Source organism: Hemiscyllium ocellatum, chromosome 3 (assembly GCF_020745735.1).
Source record: "Hemiscyllium ocellatum isolate sHemOce1 chromosome 3, sHemOce1.pat.X.cur, whole genome shotgun sequence".
Classification (NCBI taxonomy): domain Eukaryota; kingdom Metazoa; phylum Chordata; class Chondrichthyes; order Orectolobiformes; family Hemiscylliidae; genus Hemiscyllium; species Hemiscyllium ocellatum.
Window position 1 is genome coordinate 140,359,777 of NC_083403.1, and position 27,148 is coordinate 140,386,924.

Consider the following 27,148-nt stretch of genomic DNA (forward strand, 5'->3'; position numbering starts at 1 on the left):
TTTTGTTATAGATGAAGGGCTTTTGCCCGAAATATAGATTTTTCTGCTCCTCAGATGCTCCCTGCCCTGCTGTGCTTTTCCAGCACCTCTCTGATCTAAACTCTGGTTTCCAACATTGCAGTCCTCACTTTTGCCTAGTATATTTTGTTATATATTCATTCACGGGATGTATGTGTCACTGGCCAGGCCAGTATTTATTGCCCATCCCGAATTTCCCAGAAGACAGTTAAGAGTCAACCACATTGTTGTGGATCTGGAGTCACAAGTAGGCCAGACCAAGTAAAGATGATAGATTTCCTTCTCTAAAGGACATTAGTGAACCAAATGGGTTTTTCCTGACAATTGGCAATGGTCATCATTAAACTCTTAATCCCAGATTTTTAAAAAAAATTGAATTCAAATTTCACCATCTGTCATGGCAGGATTTGAACTCAGGTCCCTAGAACATTAGGAGAAAGTGAGAAATCTACCAGTCCTGGCAGGAGAATCGACATTTTGAGCATAAGTTTTGGCATTTTAGTGCTTTGACGTTTTAGGCATTCATAATGAAGGGCTTATGCCCAAAACATTGATTCTCCTGCTCCTCAGATGCTGCCTGATCTGCTTTGTTTTTCCAGCACCACACTCTCACCTCAGAACATTAGCTGGGTTTCTGGATAAATAATCTCGTGATAATACCACTCGGCCATCACTAGGCCAACACCTCCTACTCATCCATTAACTCCCCCAAGACAGGTGGATCATACACTATCACTGAATTCATGGGGACCTAATGTCCTCATATTGTAAAATTAATTTAGATTCCACCAATCTACACATCTCAGTGCAACACGTAAACAGTCTGTAACCTTCTCCCTATCAATTACACTAACATAAACGGTACTGCAAATATTCCATTAACTTGTTCACGGCTCCCAGTTGGCACCATATTCCATATTATTTATCACAGCTGTGTCAGGAAATGTCCGTCAGGACAATGTGCATTGTTTAACATTGCTCCAGAAAGACCCTCTTTGTTGACAGTCCCAAGGGTTCAGCTGATTGATGGATTTCAGCCTGTAACCTTTGAGGTGGACACTCACCTGCTGTCCCAGACCTTACTGTCTGTTTTTCATCTTTGGTGATGTGAGAGTGCTGAGATGAATCTCCAGCTGACTTCCTTATGGTAACATTGGTACATGAGAACCTGTGTGATTCCCTGGTCTGTGTAAGTCCTGTACAGTAACTCCTCAGGGGAGAGTCCTCTTCCTGTACTGTCTCCTGTAAAATGCTCAGACCTTGTGTTAGCTTAAAAACCTGCACAAAACTGTTGAGATCAGAATACTTTAAGTGATAATTATGCAAATGATCACATTTCTCTTGTTGACATCAAGCCAATGTGAGTGAGTGCTGAATGACAGAAGACCCCTTTCTCTAATGACTGAGCATATTGAGGCATCACTTCCATTCTGCATCTCCTCTTCTCCAGTGATTAGCTGTTAGATAGCTGTAGGGGAGGGGAGGGTGGTGCTCCCCCCCCCATTTGATATCCTGTTATCGCTTCCTTACCAAGGAGAGAGAAACCCGTGATTCTGGGAGTCACGAATGGATGCACTGCAGTTGCTGAGAGCTTCAGAGGTATAGCTGTATAAAGATGAGTGGAAATGTCAGTGGTGGATGTGCAGGGGAGGCTGTGAGGAAATGAGAACGCAGAGAGAAATGGATGGATGTGCAAGATAGCTGGGTATGAGGAGTTCTGTACAACAGCAAATTTAAAGAGACAGTTGAGAGCTGGTGGTGATATATGTGTTTAGGTGAGTTTAGATGAAAGTATCTTTCCTGTTCTGCTTTGTCCATTGCTCTGCCTTCAGCATAGAAACAACCGATGTGCGTCCTTTTGCTGAGGTCACAGGCAATCTCCAGCACATCTACTTTGTTCACCTGGAGGCTTCTGCCTCCTCTCACTATCATGCATTTGATTGTGTACCTGTTCACTTTCCTTTGTGAACTATTTGTCAAGCCTGTAAGCGCAATAGAAACTCACCTGAGGCAAAAAGCTGACAGCATGAGAAAGCAGTCCCCTTTAAAAGCACTGTCATTAAAACTTATATTGTGACATAGAAATTGGTTCCATCTCTGCTTATCCTTAAGACACAAAACACAATATCTCCTTGACAGCTGCATTCTTCATGACATGGGGACGTTCCATTGTACAGTTATATATGGAATTCCAATGTAATGCCTGTAAAAAGAGCAAAATGCTCTTCAGCATGTAGCACAATTAACTTTCTCAGTACATTTGGTAACAAGAACATCAATTTGACCAGTTATACATTCAATTTGTTTTCTGTGTCACAAATTTCTTACAATGTTTTAACAATAACAATGATGACTGCATTTGACAATAAAAGTGGGAAGCATTCCCGAAATCCTGGGGATGTGAGAGCTACTACATTGAAGATGTCTGTTTATTTCCCATCTTAATGCTACTAAAACACTTTTTGGTAACCTTGCTTTGGCCTTTGCATCCACCCTGATTTTCCCAGCACGTGTGCACCATACGTGCACCATACGTGCATCATACATGCATCCTTCTTGTTAAAACAAAACCGTGATTTTATTTTGCATGAGGAAGATCACATCAGTGTAAATTATTATTGTTGTGGCAGCTCTTGTGCAAGTTTTTTAAAAAATGAATATTTTGGTGAAAACTATTTCATTGATGGGGCCTGACATTGCTTTCAAAAGCAGATACTTTTATGCTGTTTCTGAATAGATCTAATTTAACGCTTGTCTAGTTTTTCCTCAAATTACTCAGTGTGTGGCATGGAAACTTTTTCAGAGACAAAGTTCCAAGAAACTTCTTGTCTCTCTCACTTTATTTCTTCTTCATGTCAATGACCACCACAACTTTAATGGAACCATTTGCTGATGGCTTTATGGTATATGTATCAATTTTCTATTGACCTTTTTATTTCTGGGGTGTAGGTTTGCTCGCTGAGCTGTAAGTTTGATATCCAGACATTTCGTTACCTGGCTAGGTAACATCATCAGTGTCGACCTCCAAGCTTCACTTAGAGGTCGCCACTGATGATGTTACCTAGCCAGGTAATGAAACGTCTGGATATCAAACCTACAGCTCAGCGAGCAAACCTACACCCTAAACCACAACCTGAGCTACAAACTTCACAAACTTTTTATTTCTGTCAGTGGTTATATTCTTCTGTCAGTGCAGTGTCTAAACCACCACATCTCAAAGTCTTCCATGTTTTCTAATGGAGAAATGAAATACTTTTATTTCAAGTGATTAAAGGCAGTTACCTCGCATAGCTGTTACTGCATTCCTTTTGCTGATTATAGATTTATCATCATTTTTATCAATCAGAGTGTGGCTCAGTGGTTAGCACTGCTACCTCACAGTGCTCGGGACCTTGGTTCGATTCCAGCATGGGCAACTATCTGCTTGGAGTTTGCACATTCTCCCCATGTCTGTGTGGGTTTCCTCCCACAGTCCAAAGATGTGTAGGTCAGGTGGATTGGCCATGCTAAATTGCCCATAGTGTTCAGGGATGTCAGGGTAACTGAGTTAGCCATCAGCCATGCAGCATCAGATAGGGGTGTGTGGGTCTGGATGGATGGTCGTTGCAGGGTTAGTGTGGGCTGAATGGCCTCTTTCCACACTGTGGGGATTCTAACTAAATCAGACGGACCATGACATACCTCTGGAAGTGGTGGGACTTGAACATGAGCCTCCTAGCTAGGATTAGCACAGTAACCTTAACACTGCTCTATAAGTTCAAAGCTTGTGCAAAGATTTGTAGCTCGGGTGCTTGTTGTAGTGGTTCTGTTCGCCGAGCTGGGCGAACTACCAGGGACACCAGCATACAAACTGGCCAAAGAACTACAACAGAAACTGAAACACCTGGTCAGCGGATCCAAACACTCCATACAATCAACACAGGAATTCTTGGACGCCATCAGGAATACACACATAGACAAAGAAGAAACCATGATCTCATTCGACGTGACAGCACTGTTCACTTCGATTGACAAAACCCTAGCCAGAGAAACAATAGCCAACCTACTGGACATACATAACAGAAAACAGGAGGCGGAACCTATCAACAAAGACGGCATACTTAAACTACTGGACTTATGCCTCACTACATACTTTACATTCAACAATCAGATATACGAACAAATCAACGGAACACCCATGGGATCACCAATCTCGGGACTCATAGCAGAGGCAGTTATGCAAAGGTTAGAACAAACAGCCCTACCACAAATTCATCCCAAACTCTGGGTCAGATATGTCGATGACACTTTCGTAATCATCAAAAACACGGAAATAGAAAAAACACACCGGATCATCAACGCCACACTCACAGGAATCCGATTCATGAGAGAAGTAGAAAAGGATAGCCAACTCCCATTCCTAGACGTGATAGTACAGAGAACACCGAACGGAGAATTCACCACAAGGGTACACAGGAAAACAACACACACAGACCAAGTCCTAAACTATGAAAGTAACCACCCCAACACACACAAACGAAGCTGCATCAGGACACTATTCAAAAGAGCTACAACACACTGCAGTACACCAGAACTGCGAAAAGAGGAAGAGGAACACCTATACAAGGTATTCGCCAAAAACGGATACCCGCGCAACTTTATCAACAGATGCCTAAGAGACAGACCACGGAACGAGGACATGCCACAACCAAAAGGACTAGCCACACTACCATACATCAGGAGCGTTTCAGAACTGACAGCCAGACTACTGCGACCCCGAGGACTCATAACGGCACACAAACCAACAGCCACGCTCAGACAACAACTTACTAGAACAAAGGAGCCAATACCCAACATGAGCAAAACTAATGTAGTTTATAAAATACCATGCAAGGACTGCACAAAACACTATATAGGACAAACAGGAAGACAGCTAACAATCCGCATACATGAACACCAACTAGCCACGAAACGACACGACCAGCTATCCCTAGTAGCCACACACTCAGACAACAAGCAACATGAATTTGACTGGGAAAACACTACTATCATAGGGCAAGCCAGACAGAGAACAGCCAGGGAATTCCTAGAGGCATGGCATTCATCCACAAATTCCATCAACAGACACATCGACCTGGACCCAATATACCAATCACTACAGCGGACAGCTGAAACTGACACCCGGAAGCGGCAAGGACAGACCACTATAAATGCCGGAAGAAACATCAAAGAAGCGCTTCGCAGGAGGCTCCACAGCACTGATGATGTCTCCTAGCCAGGGGACAAAACGTTTGCAACAAAAACTGCTCTATAAGAGTCCTTGTTTGTTAGTTATGTGCTTAATCAACCCTCTTATATCCCACCTTTAGATATTTTCTAATCAACTTGTTCAGAAGTGTTATTATACACTTCTAGAGGGGATGGGTCTTCAATTCAGGTCTCTCCGTTCAGAGATAGGGACACTATCACTCTGCTGCCATTTCAGCATTCAGAAGGGTTGGTTTTGCCATTTGGCACTCACATCAGATCGAGTATGTCTTTCAGAGGTCCTGAAAGGGAACTTGCAGGACAGCGTAAGACTGACTATCCAACCAATAATTTAAATAGTTGGATAATCATTCAAGGCAAAAGTGCTGGAGAGTGTGTTGCTGGAGGAATCATCAACCAGGTGGAAGGGGAAATTGTGGTCTTTAAAACAGAAGGCCATCTTGTGTGTTCTGCCTTGGAAATGGTCCTCATGAGAGCAGATGCAGCGGAGGCAGAGGAATTGGAAATACAGGATAACATTTTTGCAGGAGATAGGGTGGGAGGAGGTATAATCCAGGCAGCTGTGGGAGTCGGTGGGTTTGTAGAAAATGTCAGTGTTGAGTTGTCACTGTTGATGGAAATGGAGAGGTCCAGGAAGGGGAGGAAGGTGTCCGAGTTTGTCCTGGTGAATTTAAGGTCGGGGTGAAATGTGTTGGTGAAGTTGATGATGTCCTCGCGGCAGCACGAGAAGACGCAATACAGTCATCAATGTAGCAGAGGAAAAGGTGGGGAGTGGTGCCAATGTAACTGCGGAAGATGGGCTGTTCAACATAGCCGACAAAGAGACAGGTATAGCTGGGGCCCATCATTCAAAATGGACTGATATTTTCCCACCGATTGCTGTCTGGGAGCACTGTGCCCTCCCACACAGTGAATCGTCCTGATTATCTCCTTCAGTTGGAACAAGCTAAACCTGTTTCAAGGAGGTTCTGTCTTGGAGTGTTCTGCAATTTCTCCTGGACAATTTTCAGCTCCCCATAAAACATAAGCCAGTTTCACATTTCAAAGCTGCTCCTATATCTGGGGATCTCTACTGCAAAAGTGCAAATAAATTATATAACAGAAATTATCGTGAATTTTTAGTTGATTTTTATCTTGTCCTTAATCACCCTATTTTGTTTCCCTGTCATCGTTTCTTTAATATTATTTTATTAACATTGTTAATAAATGTGTTTCTCTCTGCATCTCGTTTTCTCTTTAAAACAATGGATGCATCATCAAACATTAGGTTGTACCCTGCTGCATCTACATTGTACCATCCAATGCTTCACAATGGAAAAGACCCTTTTCCTTTCGCCTTTCCAATCTAACATCTGGACCTTAATCTTCCGAGGGTTGTGGCTTTTAAATCATGAAATACTTTTTTCTTCTATGCTTTGCAACCCTGGCGTACCTTATAATTTAGGTCTTGACCCATATGTTTCTTTGTATCTTTTTTCAGGATTGTGATGCTTTCAGGTCGCTGCATAAATTATTTTCTGCATGTTGGTATTTTGGTGAGTCTTTCACTGGTCAAAGTTGTCCTAATCCCTCATTTGTTATATTCTACAGCGAGCTAAAGTATTCGTTCCATAATTGTAGTGAATTCTCTAACTCTATGAAATCTTGTCACAGCAGTTACTAATTGTTGCAATTTTAATTATTCCATGCAACTAAATAACTAAACATAAAACAAGTATTACTTGCTAGCAGAAATAATTCTTTACTCAGATGAAAGTAACCTCAAGGAAGCAATAGTCTGAATAGCAGAAGGTTTCAACAAAGGACTCTAGCATGTTCTTGAAAACAAATAACACATGTTGCCATATGTAATGCTCTATTTATAGTGAAGTCTGAAATGAGTCATGAATGAGTTGCCCCCTGTCTGTTTGCATGATTCTATCTGTCATTATTTCAAATAACTTACATATGAAATAAAGAATTGGCTCAAATCAAAACACAGTCGAAGCAATGCAAAGGAAAGTCTGGTATTTATTTTGGCGCCCCCAATCATCTCTATCATATTTAAAATAGAGGAGAGAAAAGTTTAAATTTTGTATGAAATAGTGCTGCAATGATAATTAGAACAATAGAAGTTTCTGATGCTAATAAATTGCACATACCACTGAGCTGCTTATCCATGAGATGAATTATTTTGTTTTTATAGACACTTAGTCACAGCATTCCAGTTACATGTGTCTGAAAATACCAGTACTAAATAGACTGTAGAGAACAAAAGGTGAGGAGTGAATCCATGTTGACAAATCGCACTTTGGGCGTGTAGCTTTGTTTTGACTGGTAGCAAGAAGAAAGAAATCTAATTAGGCTGAAAAATTGCTCACAGCTATCTGTATGGAAATACAATCCGTGTGATAGAATTTGACTTCAGCCAATGATGTAAAATGGGCAGAATTTAGAAGAAATACTATTCCAGAGAAATGTAAAATGGGCCATTGACTTAATATCACCCACTGTTGAATAATGTTAAGATTTACTCCAATGAATACAACATTTGTGAAATCAGAAATAAGGTTATTTCAGAGTTATAATAAAAGGGCTAATATTGCTTTTTTGATACCATGGAATGTGTGTGTTGCTGATAAAGTCAGTATTTGTTGCCTGTCTCTAATTAAACTGAGTGCCTTGTTTGGTCATTTCACAGGATAGTTCAGAGGAGAAAGAGACGACTGCACATGCTGGAGATCAGAGCTGAAAATGTGTTGCTGGAAAAGTGCAGCAGGTCAGGCAGTATCCAAGGAACAGGAGATTGGACGTTTCGGGCATAAGCCTGAAAAAGGGCTTATGCCCGAAACATCGAATCTCCTGTTCCTTGGATGCTGCCTGACCTGCTGCGCTTTTCCAGCAGGATAGTTAAGAGTCAACCAGATTGTTTTGGATCTGGAGTCTCCACATCGGCCAAATGAGGTAAGAGTGGCAGATTTCCCTCCAGAAAGCAGATTAGTGAAGCAGATGGATTTTTAGCAACAATTGGGGATAAATTGTCATAGTCGCCATGACTGAGGCTCGTTTTACATTCCAGCTTTATGAATTACCTTTAAATTCCAGCAACCACCATTTGAAAAGTGTGATCGCAGAACATTAGCTTTGGTTTCCTAATCCAGTGGCATTACTAATACACCAACCTCTGACAGACAGAAAGAGGTATTGGGAGAAGTTGGTTAACAGATTGAAATAGACCTGTTTTATCTTCTTCATTTGTGGGATGTTAGCATTGTTGACAGGACCAATATTTACTGCCCATCCCTAATTGTCTTGGAGAAGGTGGGTGGGGTTTTTAAATGAGTGCAGTCTTGGGGTGGCGATACACCCACAGAACTGTTAGGAATGGAGCTACATGTATGTGGTTTGGAGAGAAACTTGTAGTTCCGTAATTAACCTTTTGTCATTGCTTCACTGTAGGTAACATGTTAAATGGCTGCTGCCTGCTCTCTATTGGCTAGATGTATGTATCAACAGGTAGCCTTGACAGCACGAGTTCTATTTAAAGACAGCCTGTGAGTTTTGAAGATAAAGTGTTGTGCCTGTGACATTTTACAGCAATCAGCCTTGATCTGAATACTTTGAGCAAGGCTTGAACAGGTGAAAGAATGCTCTCCAAATTTTCCCGACAATGAATTGGAAGATTTTTTTTATGGAACTGTTGGCAAGTAGCGATATCCTGCATCTGTACAGTGCATGAAACCTCCCGAAATATACTCAAGAGACAGTGGGAAGAAATAATGCAGAGTTCAAGTCCAGGAGTGATGCTCCAAGATGCACTGTAGGAAAAAATGTTGAACAATATCATGGGTTGCCACGATGACTAAGTTCATCTTCAAATGGAATAGTCTATCAATTATACACAGTAAATTCAATCACTACTCAAATTATTGTATGCCCATCATCTAATTATCAAAAGTCTCCATTCATTTTTATCCAATTTTAAAAATCAAGTGTTTTTATGTTTGAACTGGAGGAAGATGTTGACATCAAATCAGCATTGCACACTGACTGATATCGTAATCTGCATTTTTATTAATTAGCTCTTGGGATGTGGGAATCACTGGCAAAACCAAGGTAAGGATAGACACATTTTGCTGCAGCTTTATAGAATTTTAGTGAGGCTACAATTGGAATATTGCGTACAGTTCTGGTCACCACACTATTAGAAGGATGTCGATGCATTGGAGAGGGTACAGAAAAGGTTTACCAGGACATTGCCTGTAATGGGGGATTTTAATGATGAAGAAACGTTGGATAGTCTGGGTTTGTTCTCAATGGAATGCAGGAAGCTGAGTGGCAAGTTTCTAAGATTGTGAGTGGATAGACTGGAAAGTATGTGGCTTTTTCCCAGGGTGGATGGGTCAATTACTAGGGGACACAGGTTCAAGGTGCAAGGGGGTAAGTTTAAAAGAGACATGTGAGGAAATATTAGTAATATCATTTATTTTACATTGGCAACAACCAGTACTGATCATTATAATCGCTAACTGACATAGTTGAAACTCAGTAACAGTTGAGTGTGTTTGAATATTTAATAAAAGGCCGCATTTTAATTGTAAAATCCTTCTGTTTGGATGAAGATATAAAAAGCAATGGTTACAAATGTATTTGCACAGATCAATCAAATTGGACATGATATGCACAGGGCATATCTGGAGCTTTCATTCTGTATGCACATGTGAAGCTGGGTAAATATAAAGCAAGTCCCCTCCTCCCTACCTTTTATCTTGGCCTGCTTGGCACACTCTCCTCATTCCTGAAGAAGGGCTCATGCCTAAAAAGTCGATTCTCCTGCTCCTTTGATGCTGCCTGACCTGCTGTGCTTTTCCAGTAACACATTTTCAGCTCTAAGTATAAAGCAGCCAACAATTTTACAGTTATTAAATAATCGATGTGAATAAATGAGTTTAATTTCCAATGTAGGCCCAAAGGTTATCTTTACAATTTTTCACACAAAGGGTGGTGAGTGCCCGGTACACCCTGCCAGAGGAGGTGGTGGAATAATAGCAGCATTCAAGAAGCACCTGGAAGGATACATAAACAGGAAGGGAATAGAGGGATAGGGATCCTGTAAGTGAAGACAGTTTTAGTATGGAAGGGCAAAATGTGGTGGCACAGACTTGGAGGGCAGAAGGGCCTATTCCTGTTCTGTATTGTTCTTTGTTCTTTGCTCATCTCTAATTGCCCATGGGGAGTTATGAGTGAGCTGTTTTCTTCAACCATTTCAGTCCATGGAGAATGGGCACACCTCAGTGCTGTTCGTGAGGATCTGGCGAGCTTTTAAAGTAATGCTGATGATGTTGGAATCATCATTTTGTTCCAAATCAGGATGCTATGTGACTGGATGTTATTCCCATGTTCCAGCTACACCTCGTTCTTTTCGGTAGTAAAGGTTATGGATTTTCTCTGCATCCTCCAGGCTGCAATTGGGTGGATGTATGCAAAACCCTTTACCAGCACACAGCACACAGCACACAGCACACAGCACACAGCACACAGCACACAGCACACAGCACACAGCACACAGCACACAGCACACAGCACACAGCACACAGCACACAGCACACAGCACACAGCACACAGCACACAGCACACAACCCAATGGAACTGCAGAATGCCTTTTGGACCCCATTTTTGAGTCTGAGGAGGCTGCTTGCCTTCTAAAACAGGCAATTATACACAATTACCCTCTAATTATCATCAATAAAAGCAAAAAATCCTTCATGTTATGGGGCAACAGTACTTGTTTTTAAATAACATGTAAATAATGGTAAGACTGGAAAAGTTTCTTTTGTATTAATGTCAAAATTGCTTAATATGAAAAAGCAGTGAAAAGTCTAAAGCAATGAACATTGTGTTTAATGGACAGAATCATGATTAATTACTGTGTCTAAGTGGAAGAGGTCAGTTGAAACTAATAATAGCAAACAGGTGTAGTTTATAAACTATGAAGTTGACTGAATAGTCTCCACTAATCTTCTCCATCTCAACAAAACCCCTTTACCTAATGTTTTGTAAGTTATTACCAATGTGATTTATTTTACAATTGGCAACAACCACTACTGATCTCCATGATCACTAACTGACATAGTTCAAACTCAGGGATAGTTGAGCGTGTTTGACTATTTAAAGAAAAGGTCACATTATAAATATGAAATCCTTCTCTTTGGTTGATGGTTTAAAAACAATAGTTAACAATGCATTTGTACAGATCAATCAAATTGGACATGATATGCAAGGGTGAGTGTCTGGAGCTTCCATTCTGTATGGACAAGTGACAGTTGGTAAATATAGAGTTGCTAACAGTTTTACAGTTATTCAACAATTTATGTGAATATATAAGTTCAATTTCCAATGTAGGCCCAAAAATTATCTTCATTGTGATAATTTTTGAAGTTATAATGAAGCCATCAATTTGGCTAACTATGCTAACATATTGATCCTGATATTAATCTTAAACCATTTCCAGGGTTGGATGATAATACGGTGGGGAGGTGTCAGAAATTGCATTTGTGTAACAAAGTGGATTGGAATTTGTAGTCTAATTCGACCCTGGGTTTCTGGGTCTGAAAGCTGTAATTCATCTGATGTACACTGACATGATGTGATCTCTTGTGGTCCAGTGGCAGTGTCACTGAGCCAGGAGACCTGGGTTCAACTCTCATTGGCTCCAAGAGGTGTTCAATAACATCTCTGTAACAGTTTGATGGGAAATATCTACAAAGAAACAATCCACAAATGATAATTGGAGGCATGTTCAGAATGGATGGACCGAGCACTGACAACACTTAGATTCAATACTGCATTGCTAAAACTATTGCAGAATTCTGTCGGAAGTAGAAAAGATATTATTTTCCCCATCAATAGGAGGAAAAAAAAATGCAGCTTTTACCGAGGTGTTGCTGATGGAGGTTACTGAGGATGTGAGTCATTAGAATCTTGTGCCTCAGTCATGAATTTAATGCAGGAAGTGATTTAAAAGGCTGACCAAACAAAGGTAAAGTGAGTGCTTTTGTTAATTTGGCAACATCTTTTTCCTTTTCAACCTACCCCAGTTCAGAATAGAGTAAAATAGTAATTCGTTTTTCCAAAAAAAAATTCAGTGAAAAATGTTTAAGTCGCTATACTCTGGCACCATTTTAATAACAAATTATATGTTTTGAAGAAATGAAAAAATTAAGATAAAATCCATCTTAGTTCAATTCATGGCTCCAGGTCTCCTGAAGTCAAGGAAGCCCATACTGTCTTGGTGCATCTTCTCTATCACATCACTCCTCACATCCACTCCACTCTCAGGGTAACAGCATTCACCTTCGATTCACCAAATCATGATGTCATGTGATAGATTTGTCTTATTGTTCCCTTCACTGAATACAACATAACTAATAGGTAGGTACCTTAGCTTCACTCACCTGTAGATCTGCAAGTGAAGACAGTACAAAACATAAAATGCAAGGAAGCAGGATAGACTAGAGATGAACTAGAATTAATCCAGATTACAGGTGTAGAAGAGAAGATTTGTGTTTCTTTCAGTTGGAGATTGAGACAATGGGGCTCAGCAATAAGTGATGAATGACAAATATCTTAGATACATGTGTGCTGACTATATTTCAGATTGACTGAATGATGAGCAGGTGCAGTGCAATTATCAAAATTGTGATTTGGCTTTGATGAAGTCACATTTCTTTCTTTTGTTTTCCAGGTCCTTTTTTCATTGATTCTTTGAATGTGGACATCACTGGCAAAGCCAACATCAGGCATTTCAGAATCAACCGCATTGTCATGGGTCTGGAGTCCCTTACCTAAGGAAGTTGTTCCCTAAAGGATATTAGTCAGACAAATATATTTTTTCCAACAGACGACACATTTATAGTTAGTATTGCAGCTTATTCTTGAAGATTATTCCTTTTGATGGTTCACTGTTATATTACTTGTCATCATGCATCTCTTTTGATATTTTAATTTAATTCTTGATTATACAAACAACTAACTCAAATTAGCCCAATCAAAAATAATAAATGTTTGGTTTTTATAGGATGTCAGCATCAGCCAGAGATAGATTCTCAAATAGCAAATCAAGAGAGAAAGTTTATTTAAAAAGGAAAAACTATACAAATCAGTACAAGACAATCCTTTGCAGCTCCAATCAGGTGACTGGGTTGATACAAAGTTGTAAGTTTCTTTCCTTGTTTCGGTGACATCAATTCTTTGGATTTTGCCTTTGGAAACATCCTGTACATACCGAGCTAGCAAGGATATTACTGAGAGCTTTTACTTCCAACTCATAAGTCATCTCAGTTTGTGTGTAATTTCATAAATGGAAGGAGAATGTGAGGACTGCCGATGCTGGAGATCAGAGTCGAAAAGTGTGGCGCTGGAAAAGCACAGCCGGTCAGGCAGCATCAGAGGAGCAGGAGAGTAGACATTTCGTGCATAAGCCCTTCATCAAAACATATTCGTGATGAAGGGCTTATGCGAAAAATGTTGATTCTCCTGCTCCTTGGATACTGCCTGACCTGCTCTTCTTTTCCAGTCCACACTTTTTGACTCCAAATTCATAATTGGTCAACTTTTTATTATTTATTCCTTTCAGTTGGAATTTGTCTGCTTGCATTTATTGTTCATTCACTGAACATTGTTGCCCACACTGTACCATTTAGAATTTGAATTTACACAACTCTCCATTGTTTTGATTTGGACAATCACCTGATGAAGGAGCGTCGCTCCGAAAGCTAGTGCTTCCAATTAAACCTGTTGGACTATAACCTGGTGTTGTGTGATTTTTAACTCCATTGTTTGATTTCATCATTCAGATATTAAGACTAGAATAAAGTTGAACTGTACATATTTTATCTGAATTGATGTTCTTCCAAAATAGCTAAATCTTACAGAAGCAAATTTATACTTTTTCAAGACTATTAACCTTTTTTAAAAAAAATGTAAACCACGTTGATAATTTTTAATGTTTCCTTCATGAAAACTTAATTGAGTTTTATTATTTGTTCGGTCATATGTATCTGGTTGATTGCTAATTATGTGATAAACCTCAATTAACATGTGAGTACAGAAATACAAATTAGTTTCAAATTGGCAATAATTTTAAAATATTCTGAAAGACAGTGTATTAATATAAAAAAGTAATGACCCCTGTCCCTTATTAAACTTAGGAATATACATGTTGCTTTATACCAGACTACCTACATATCAAGAGTGTGTTGCTGGAAAAGCACAGCAGGTCAGGCAGCATCCGAGGAGCAGGAAAATCGACGTTTCTGACAAAAAGCCTTCCATTAAGATGGGTTTTGATCTAATGGTTCATACTTTGCAAGTGAGCATGAACAGATATGGTGAATGAGATCTTTTTGGAGAGATCCTATCAGGGAGCAGATAGGGATAATCCACTCTTAATTTTGCAGAACTGGACACGGTGTTGCACCCAGCAGCTGTAATTGAGAAGCAGAATGTTGGAGTTCAATGATAGTTTAGCCAGGATATGCTGTCTGTAATCTCCACAGGAGCTGAGAGAGAGAAGGAGTCCAATACCATTACCACTGGTGTAGGGAATTGGGAAAACGTGTGTGGCATTGAAAAAGAGAGACAGGTCACTTCAATTGAGATTCAAGAAAGGCTTTCAAATGAATCCACCCAGCTGATGAGCACAGCCAGACAAGATTTGGATATAAATAGACCCGGGTTCAATTCCCGACTCAGGCGACTGACTGTGTGGAGTTTGCACATTCTCCCCGTGTCTGCGTGGGTTTCCTCCGGGTGCTCCGGTTTCCTCCCACAGTCCAAAGATGTGCGGGTCAGGTGAATTGGCCATGCTAAATTGCCCGTAGTGTTAGGTAGGGGTAAATGTAGGGGTATGGGTGGGTTGCGCTTCGGCGGGTCGGTGTGGACTTGTTGGGCCGAAGGGCCTGTTTCCACAATGTAAGTCTAATCTAATCTAATCTAAATTTGTCAGATTAGGTTAGATTACTAACAGTGTGGAAACAGGCCTTTTGGCCCATCAAGTCCACACCGACCCACCGAAGCGCAACTCACCCAGATCCATTCCCCTACATTTATCCCTTCACCTTACACTACAGGCAATTTAGCATGGCCAATTTACCTAACCTGCACATCTTTGGACTGTGGGAGGAAAACAGAACACCCAGAGGAAGCCCACGCAGACACTGGGAGAATGTGCAAATCCACACAGATAGATGCCTGAGGTGGGAATTGAACCCGGGTCTCTGGTACTGTGAGGCAGCAGTGCTAACCATTGTGCCACCATGCTGCCCAGGTACTATGTCTTCAATCACCTGACCTGAACCAGAGTGTACAGTGACGTACAGCTGACTTTCAGGAGAAGGATGCTTGCTAAAAATACGTAGCAATAAAGGCACCACTCGAAGCAATCGCCCAGTCTCCTGAGCTGGTAGCTGTCTTGCCTTCCGATGGCAGTGTCTGATCCCGCATGGGAGGGAGGTGCATAGATGGCAGAAGCATAAAAGGAAAACACATATGAAAGAGGAATGAGGAGGGAGCTGTGCAAGACTGAGAAGTTACAAAGTAAGGAGCAGCAGGGGAGGCAAGGGAAAAGGTATCAGTGCAGAGAACTCCACACACATCACTCAGACACACATACAGACCAATACACTCAACACAAATCATTTTGGTTACATATAATCTTTTGTTTTTCGAGACCCTCTCTCATATACATCCCCCACTCTCATACCCACACATGCATCCACTCATAGACTTATACCCCTTTACACTCACACACATACACATACCACACTCTCTCACAAACACTCAAACCCCCACATGTGCGTATACACACACACACACACACACACACAAGTTTGTGGGGTGAATTTGTATTTGCAGAATTACACTTTGTTTTGCTCAGAAACTGCATGAATCCATGTAAGATTCTGTAAATCTCTTTTTCTGTAACTCAGTCTAAACATTGGGGCACAGACAGACAGACTTTAACCTCACACCTTCAATGCATTATCTGAACTGACATGGCATCCATTGTTAAAGTTCACTTGAGAATATAACTTTAAAAACATTCTGGGATTTACATATGAAAGAACTGAAAACAATATGGTCATTCTAGAAGATGAGAGACTTAACAAACAATCCAAGTATTTTTCAATATATAATTTCAGTTACATCACACTGTAAACTTTGCTATAAATTTTGTGTCTTTCGATCTTATAATCCACAACCACCTGATGAAGGGCAGCGCTCTGAAAGCTAGTGCTTCCAAATAAACCTGTTGGACTATAATCTGGTGTTGTGTGATTTTTAACTTTGCCTACGATGACAGCATTGACATGAGCAGGTACCCTGTGCATATATTCCACTTCAAGCACACTGCCTTACTCTGAAAAACAATTATTGTAAACTTAATCATGTGGATGAGCATTTCCAAAGTGAGCTGAGGTTGGAAATTACACAGAGTCGAACTATTGTGTTAATTACAGTGTTAACTAAATGTAAATTAAACACCCAATGCTTCTAGAGAAGCAGAAGACAGAGAAAAAAAAGCATGCTTATGCAACAAGTTTGTCTAGCTTCAATCACAAGAGGAAAGATAAAAAGATCGTTTCATTTCATTTAACTTTATGCAAAAACTGTTGCTTTTTTTAATTGTGTCAGAACTTCAAGCGTGAGTAGAATTGTATTTAGTTGATAATGAGAGATGCCAAAAGGAAAGACCTAGCATTTGTGTAACACTTTTCACCCCTTCAGACTATCAAAGGTTAATATATCCAATAAATTAAACTTGCGGTGTTATCACTTATAGGCAATGATGGCAGCCAATATGAGGTACAATAGTTCCCAGACACTGGGATGAGACAGATTGACTTCAGTGTTCATTTCTAGTCCTGAACATTCTTATATTCCTTTGTGAATATTCATGCATTAGAGTCATGCAATAGAAGTTCCACGCAGTAAATTCTTTGAACTCACTGCACTTTTCCTCAGTATTTTCACTGCATCCTTTTTTGGTTTAATTTACAGTCTGTGAGACTTGATATTTAATCTCCACACTTAATATATTGATTTATATTAAGAACAGTAAAAGTCACTAAGGCACCTGTTCATAGATGCCTTTAGATTGCTACATCTTCTATTCTTGAAATCTCTTTCATTTGAAGGATCCCAATGACTGTTTTCTGCAATTTTGTAAATTATTTATCCTATGCTTCCTGTTTCAACTACGGTTTAAACCAGTTTGTATTGTTTTTTGCGAATGAATGGTCAAACAAAATAACATTTGCAAAGGTCAAATGATCATTGGGTTAAATAATTAATATGTGGCATTCTGTTTTAATTCTCAGGAAACTTGGTGACAAGCATATTTTTTAAAGTTGAAAATATGCTCATGTTGCTTTCCCATTGCAACCTGGACCAATTCTCCTCTACATTTCCTGTTCTCTCAACATTTGGAAAACTGTGTGGCTATAATGCAAACAGCAGGGAGTTTATAGTTGTTCTTGCCAAAAGAAGTACTTCATAGCAAAGCTCACATTTTATTCTTGTTGAGAGCATATAGAAATTCAAACCAATAACTGTTCACAGACAAATCGTTTTGGTTACATATAATCTTTTGTTTTTCAAGAGTTTACTGTCAGTCTCATTTGCATCTTAAAAGCAAGAAGGCTACACATTTTGTGGAATAATGCACACTTAACACTTTGGAAAGAATTACTTTTCAGTGTACTTAGTTGGTCAAAATGGTGAAGAATTAAGTAAAAGCATCTTGAACACCACTAGCAAGACACTTTTCCAGAACCAAGGTCAAAGTCACCTATTATCGAAAGAATATGGAAAGATACAGACTTTGTGGTACCACATACATTCCTGCAGGCAAGATCAATTGAGGAAATTGCTCAAAGGTTTTTCTTATAATACAAGTACAGAAATTATTATTTACAATAGTAAGCATGAAAACTTAATATGTTCATACAATGATTTTTTTGTTCCTTAATTTTACTAAACGTGGGTGAACATCTCTTTTACAAAAGCACATTGGGCAAAGTCTTATGAATGAGTAAATTGTTTATATGCTGATATTGTAAACAGCTATATTTAGCCTATAGATTCTAAATTAAAGTCGCGGGAATGTTGTGGCTTCAGTCTATCCCTGCCTAATGTTACTTTATATTTTAATAATCTAATAAGATTTATGTGGCATCTCTCCCACACTCCTACGAAGATCAGTTGGGGTGATGTGGAAATCATACAATATCTGTTCTGGCTGCAGTCATAAAATGTTACCACCACACAGGCAGAGAATATGGGAATGTTCCAAAGTAAACATATTTATTCTGTCACAGACCCAAAACGTGTCCTTCATATGTTCTTTTAATTCAATTTTGGAGGGATAGGGGAGAGAATGGCATAGGTTTGTTTGTGCGTTCTGAGACTTTGCCACAAAATAGTTGAAAGATTCATAGAATGAAACAAAACCAGTCACCCACTTGAGTCCACCATTTTCCCAGACAGTGCAATCCTCTCCAGTGCAAACTTTACCATGAACTCCATTTAATCTGCCAAGAGGAATTTCTGTATTAAAGCTTTATAATAGTAAAATGGAATCAAAAAGCATTCCATTACTGTAGCTGTAGCTGATCGAATCAATCCTAGCCAGTTTTGCTGAGTTGTTTACACAAAACTGTCCACTATGTTTACCTGCAGTGCTGATTTGGAGAGGCCGGTGTTGGATTGGGGTGTGCAAAGTTACAAATCACACAACCACCAGGTTATGGTCCAACAGGTTTAATTGGAAGCACACTAGCTTTCGGAGCGACGCTCCTTCATCAGGTGATTGTGGAGGGCTCGATAGCTAAGTTCGGTACCCATATGGAAGGCCTCAACCGGGACCTTGGGTTCATGTCACATTACAGATGATCACCATTGCACTACACACACACACACAGATATTCCTACACACACACACACACACACACACACACACACACACGGACATAGGTACACACACTCGCGCACACAGACACCCACACACACCCGTATAGACACACATGCTCCCACGCTCACACATGCACCCCCTCGCAGACTTAAGACACTTTGCACCCACTACACACACACTTTCTCACACTCACACACCCCCACCCCAGACAGACACACACACTCAGACAGACAAAGACCCACATGCACACATATATTTAGTGGGTGAATTTGTACTTGCAGAGTTACATTGCACTTTGCTCAAAAACTGCATACATTCATGTAGAACTCTGAGCTCAAAAACTGCAGGAATTTATGTAAAACACTGTTATCTCACTTATTAGATTAGAATCAATCTAAACATCAGGTCACAGACAGAGAACACAGGGGGCTAACACCTTTAACATACCTTCAACATATTGTCTAGCTATCACCATTGTTAGCAGCTAACCTGAGAATGCAACTTTAAAAAGAAGGGTTTTGTGATTTACACATGAAAGAAGTGAAACTATCACTGTATTCTAACAGATGAAAGACTTAACAGACAATCAATTTTTCAATGTATAATTTCAGTTACATCACACTGCAAATTTTTGCTATAAATCCTGTGTTATGATCGAGCCCTCCACTATCACCTGACGAAGGAGCGACGCTCCAAAAGCTAGTGTGCTTCCAATTAAACCTGTTGAACTATAACCTGGTGTTGTGTGATTTTTAACAATTAAAGCAGTTGGACTGTAACGTGGTGGTATGTGATTTGTAACTTCCTGCAGTACTAGTTCCTTTTGTATGTGCATCTCGTAGAAACAAAACAATTCAATACTCCCCACACTGACAACCATAAAAACAATTCTCTCCTGTTAAATATCACATTATCTAAAAGGGCCCATGATGCTATCATCTGAACTGCTGAACAGTTACTTCTTTGTTTTTGTTTCCGAAGATGTTATGATATGTCCTTGAGGAATTTTGGGAAAACTCATTTTACAACCAAAAATCTCAATAAAGTACATGGCATGATTCACACCATTCTGCATCTGTTGCTGAGTAAGTTAAAAACGATCTTGTTTTTATCCAAGCTGACTGCTCTACACACTGCCAGTGCTGTTACCACTGTTACCATTGACACTGGGAACCTGAGCAAAGGGTAAAAAATGAGGTCTGCAGATGCTGGAGATCACAGCTGCAAATGTGTTGCTGGTCAAAGCACAGCAGGTTAGGCAATTCCTGAGATGCTGCCTAACCTGCTGTGCTTTGACCAGCAACACATTTGCACCTGAGCAAAGGGAACAAGTGACAGAATTGCAGTCATAAATAAATGAGAGACATCGGAATCTGGGATCTGAAGAAAGAGCAATAGAGGACTGGATACAGATAGAAATCAGATTCTGGATCAGTGGTGCTGGAAGAGCACAGAAGTTCAGGCAGCATCCAATGAGCAGCGAAATCGATGTTTCGGGCAAAAGTCCTTCATCAGGAATAAAGCTTCCAACAGCTCCCCCGCTCACCCATTGTACTCTATGCTACTCTCTCCCCACCCCACCCTCCTCTAGCTTATCTCTCCATGCTTCCAGCTCACTGCCTTTAATAACAGACTACAGATAGAAATCAGCATTGTATCTATTGCTTTTGTTGAGAACCTGGTCCCATATATTGACTGTTTTATGGGAAACAATTACTTTTTCAGAATCTCAGCTTGGAAGAACATCCATAAGATCTGGTTGCCATGGCGAGAGAAACTCAAATAGAAAGAAAGTACCAGGTAACAGTCTAAGTGTCTTTTCACAGTATAGAAAATGCACAACTGCTGTTTTATTAAAACTTTATTTACTGATTTGAGAGGGAGCTAGGCTGTGGGAAAAGAGGGTGAGCTGTTTTGTGTAAATAACTAAACAGGCTGCCTATGAGAGTTTGGCTTCTGTTCAAATTAAAGCGAACAGAACAGATGGCACTTTTGTGGTCTTTAAAAAAAGGGAATGGACAAGGTATAGCTTATTGGTAATAATCTGATCTGGAAAATCCCATCTATAGAATCCATCTACCAGGCCCGCTGTCAAGGAAAGGCCGACAGCATTCTCAAAGATCCATCCCACCCTGGCAATGTTTTGCTACAACCTCTACCATCGGGGAGAAGGTACACTGGCACCAGCCGGTTTCGTAACAGCTTCTATTGTTAGAATACTGAATGGACTCACAAACTCTTAGCATTCGCCAGTACCTATGTTTTGTTTTAGCTGCTGTTTAACTATTATTTACCTATCTATGCTATTTAACTCTGTGATCTGCCTGTATTGCTCGCAACACAAAGCTTTTCACTGTGCCTCAGTACATGTGACAATAAAATTCAATCCAATTCAATCCAATTCAAAACTCAAACAGGGAGTGGAATGATTGTTGAAGGTCACTGAAGGTTTTGCCCCAGTTTGGCAAGATGAAATAAACCTGCTAGAGAGCGGGGAATAACGAGAGATTGTTGGTGTAATGTTAGATTTCTGCCAGATGTGAAGACTGTGTAAAAAGCTTTCATAAGACAGGCTCTTGTTATGTTAACTAATGCAAAAGTCTATTATCTTTAGTTTGACCTTTCAGTTAACTGGTAATTTATCCTTGATCTTTATTACCTTTAGTTTGTTTGTTACGTTGAAAATCTTCAAAGGTGTAATTTTGCATTTCAGTTCTTTCTGTTGTTTGTTCTGGAAATTCATCACTTTTTAATAGTTATTGATCCCTATGGTGATCATAATACTTGCTAAGCCCAGAACTCATACCCTCAAATTATTGGTTCATGTTCTAAATTAAATAACTTTTCCTGTTTATTTATTTATTGAGAAAAAGTAAATCTCAGATCCTCCTCATTTGCCAAGCTAAAGAAGATTAGTCAGCAACTTTGTCTGTGGATGGGACACTCCTCTGTAATGTATCAAATTGTTTGTGTCTCTCCACAAGAGTATACAGGTTTTACATTGGGACCTCAACAATAGAGTTTTGCCACACATGATTTATTCTGAACTTATTTAGTAAGAGTGCTTCTCACTGTGGTAACTCAAAGCCTGACATTCAAGAGCTGGGATTTGTGACAAGCAAAACATTAATGACTTCCACATTTCCTGTTTATTGATTTAGTGGTTACCTGCTGTAGATCTTGCTTAGAAAAGTCACTGCATACGGGTCATGGAGATAGAAGGGGGGAAAGGTGGATTTAACAGGTCATCATGATGGAGTGGTGGTAATTCAGCTGCAGGTTTCATTAGTTGGCAGCCGTGAGAACAGGAAACCAGGGGAACTGTGTTGAGTATAATTCTGAAGAAAGGTCACCAGACCCAAAATGTTAACTCCGCTTTCTCTCCACAGGTGATCCAGATCTGCTGAGTTTCCCCAGCTGTTTCTGTTGTCATTTGCAAAGTATTGAATGGTGGGTTCCAGTTATGATACACATTGTTGTATTTAGTTGTTGAGAAATAAGATATTCCTGATTACCAATGCCAGACAGGTACATGTTACTCTGCTATAAAGTATGGTAGGGAAGATTAGATTAGATACAGTGTGGAAACAGGCCCTTTGGCCCAACAAGTTCACACTGGCACACCGAAGCGCAACCCACCCAGACCCCATTCTCCTACATTTACCTCTTCACCTAACACTACATGCAATTTAGCTCGGCCAATGCACCTGACCTGCACATCTTTGTGACTGTGGGAGGAAACCGGAGCAAACCCACACAGACACGGGGAGAATGTGCAAACTCCACACAGTCAGTCGCCTGAGGCGGGAAATGAACCCGGGACTCTGGCGCTGTGAGGCAGCAGTGCTAACCACTGTGCCACCGTGCCGCCCACAAAGTGCTTCATTTCAGAAAGTTTTGTGGGGATAGTGTCCCAGTAAGTTTTCTTACTGATTTTGAACTTGGCTGCTGTTTTCTTCAAAGTTCGCAGAGTCGCTCTCAAGTATGTTGCTTTAGTTTCTGGCCATCAATGTAGATGTGCAATTCTGTTTATGCACTGGCATTGCGAGGTGGAATACACTGGATATGATTTTTGAAGGAATTCAATGTGAGAAGCCTTGTTCTCAATATCATCAAAACCCTAAAGTGCAGAAAAATGCAATTCAGCCCATCGAGTCAACACCGTCCCACCCTTAATTTTTTAAGCGAAACAAAAATTCCAGTCTAGCAATGAGTGAGTGATGAACCTAGACCAGCTAAAAAGAAAATGTAAAGTATAACATCCAAACACATGGGAAAATGCATTTTTGTTTACTACTGAAAAAGATAAGAGCATTACATCATCAAACTATGTTGAGAAGTAAAAAGGGAAGTTGGAATCACATCACAATGACACACAGTAAATTCAAGGATAGCTCTTTACTTGAACAGCATCCTCCAGACAAAGAAAGTTAATGAGTTGAATGTCATTTTGAAAATCCAACAGTCATCATTTTCTAAATGAACAGCAAAATGTAAGGCCCTATGTGGAAGGCATCTTTCAGCAACTACAGCAGGACTTGAAGAACTGTGAATACTTCTCAGTGCAGTTTGATGAATCCATCGAGATAGCTGACACAGCCCAGCATGTGGTTTTGAAGGACATAACAACTAAAGAGGATCCCCTTACCCTTTTGCCCTTAAAGAGAGAAGATGAAGTGAGGATATCTCCAACAGATTCAAAAGATATGTGCTTGATAAAAATATTCCAACGAAGAAAGTGATTTGCCATACAAATGATGGTGCACCCCTCATGTGTGGGCTTTTGCAGAAATAATCCTGATTTCCCCTGTTTTGTTAACGATCACTGTATAATCCACCAACATGGGTCAGTGAGTAAAGTAATGGACTTCTCTCGTGTAATGAAAGTTGTTGTTAAGTTTGTAAACTCAATTTGAGCAAAAGCCCTTCAATACAGTTTGTTTAAAATCTTACACAACAAATTCACCACTGCCTTCTCAAGGGCAACTAGAGAAGGGCAATACTAGTTTAACCAGTGACGTTATGTCCCACAAGTGAATAAAAAAAGTTAACATATAGTGAACACACTGTGAGATGGTTAACTCTTGCAACAATGTTTAGATCTGATGCCTGAAATTGTCACTTTTCCTAAATCAAGAAATCAAGTATGCAATGAGCGGTCTGACAATATGGATCTGCTCAATCTTTGTGTTCCTTACAGCTAAAGTCTCAAAACTGAACGAGCTGAGCTCTGAACTTCAGGGAAAGGAGAGGAATTTCAGCACATACAATCAATCCACCAGGTCTGTGCTCTCCCAAGTCAAAAATAAAATGCTGCTGTACTTCCCAGTTTAAGGAAATTAGTAGAGAAAAGAATCAATGACAAAGGAAGAATAATGTTGCCCAGAAAACTCCTGAGCACATCGGAGGATGTTTGCAAAGGAATTCAACAGGCAATTTCTTGAATTTGATATGATTCACATGGAGATAATTAGGATGCAAAATTATACTGAGCTAAAAGACAGACTTAGAGACAGAGATTTCTGGGGACTGGTCACCAGGAAATTTCCCACTGCCATCATTCTGTGATTTTAAAGTGAAACTTTCCATTGGCTCCACTTTGCTTTGTGAGACAGTGATCTCCCACGTGATAATAATCAAGACCAATTATTGTACCAGCCCCTCAAAAAGATATTGGATAGACTGGACATACTTTTATAAAGACTCTACCTTTTCATTTTTCTGTAGTTTGATTGTGGACTGAAATGGAGAAAGGACTGTTTTGAACTCCAAGGGTTGGAGAAAGGATTGTTGCACTTTTTGACAATGATTTATGTTCCTTTGGGAGTTCTGCACTCCTTGTATCAGGGTAAGAGAGGAAGATGAATTGCCAGCCATGAGTGTGCAAGCAATTTTGAAAATGGTGTCAGAAAAGTGCTTACTTAATTATTTCAAAAATATATTTTGAGTAGGTATAGTAACAGGAATGTGGGGGTCCAGAGTTTGACCGTATTATGATCTCACTTTCTGGAACTCACACTGTATCTCCCTTGCATTATTGATGACTGGAGGATGCTGATTTATGTGATGGCCTTTGTTGATTATGTGAGTTATTCAGGCTTAGACACTGTGCTGAATAAGGAACTGAGCCAGTCAGCTGAGTTAGTCCCACTCTACCTGGCTGATTGGAATGTCCTCCATTGCTTGGTGTTGTTTCTGGAGGCCTTCTGTAGAAGCTGTTTACCATCACTGGGTTTGTACTGAATAACTCTGGTTAATGCAGTGGCTATTGAAGTTGATGGATTGGATGGATAGCCATGGTCCGGGTTATTCTGTGATGGCTACTACAGATGGTTATGAGTTGAGAGAATGAGACGGCATTGTTTGGATCCAGCTGTAGAGGGTTCCATTGGCAAATGTGACCTATTGAAGTAGTTTTGTCAGAGGGCAGTGTTGTCACAAACTGTGCTGCGGATCCATAATGTAAAACTGCTACTTTTCTGTAGAGCTTTAATAGACAAATTATCCTTAGAGGCCATTCCAATGGCAATCTAACATGGGCTATTGGAATATTGTAAAGACCTACTTTATTCCTTCTTAAAGAGCATACTATGTGTAATTGTGCAGTCTATTTGCCTTAGTCTTAATCACTCCAGTGGTCCCTCTCCCAGACCACATACTCAACATGACTGAAAAGAAAGGTGATGCTATTGTTGCTTTTGATGAACAACTATAAAGCATGTTAAAACTTCTCCTCTTGATTGCAACTCAATTACAACCAAATGAGCACTGCCAGCTCAATGGTCTCAGATTTCTGGAGCTTCCTTTAATCAATTTAAAAGGATTTGAGTTGGCAACCAATGCAGACTCAGCATAAGAGGGACAATGAATCATCTCACATTCAAACCCTGTGTTCCTCTACAGTCTTTTATGAAGAAGGAAAATGGAGACCTGCACACAGAATCCTGGAGTAAAACCTGGTAAGCCAGGGATCACCTCCTGCTAGGCACCACTGCTCGAAAGAAGGGAGAGGGCATATTTGTTTCTGGGGTCGGGGGGATGGGGGGGGATCTATGGATATCATGCTCAGAACAATCGGATATGAATAGATTACACTGTGAAAGATTTGCTCTTTGCTTCCACCTACTTTGCACTCCTCCCACTCCCAGCTCAATGTCATCTCTAATTGGAGAATAACCTTCGCATTGTTGTTCTCTAACAGTGGGTGGGGATGGTCAGTATTTATTGCCCATACCATTTATTTTGTTATTACTCCTCCAATCAACAAATATCCCACCCGAGAGTCAGCTCGAAATTTCTTCCTCAAAGAGTGATGGAAGCAAAGCGTAAATATTTTAAGGTGAGGGAGATATATTTGTCATAAGCGAGGGAGTAAAAGATTATTAGGGTTACGCAAAGGTGTGGTGTAATCAGATCAGCTATGATCTTAGTGAATGGCGAAAAAAGCTCAAGGCCAAATGGTCTACTCAAACTCCTAATTTGTATGTTTGCATTGTATTGGTCCAACCCATTTCAGGGACAAAGGGCTAGAAAATGAGTTGAACACATCCACCCTCAGGCACATCTTGCCTTCAAACCTTATGGTCCTTTACAGGGGTTTGTGAAGAATTAAAATGGAGATCTGCACAATGCTACAATTGCTGGTCATCCCACAGAGAGCCAGAAAGGAGCCCTCATTTGATTTCCTGTTATCTGAGCAATGGACAAACCCGTATGAATTACTCCCAGTTTATCTTCACAAGGTTTTTAATAACCACTGAAATGTGAAATATCACTGTCATAATGAAATGTAAGAATCCCACTATCTTATAGCCAATTCCCAAGAATCACCCTATCGTGGCATTATGCATATTAAGGTTTATAGATCTTGAGGATAAATTGTATTTCACAGCCTGACTGATAACCTGATGGAACAGGTCACACAGTTTTTTT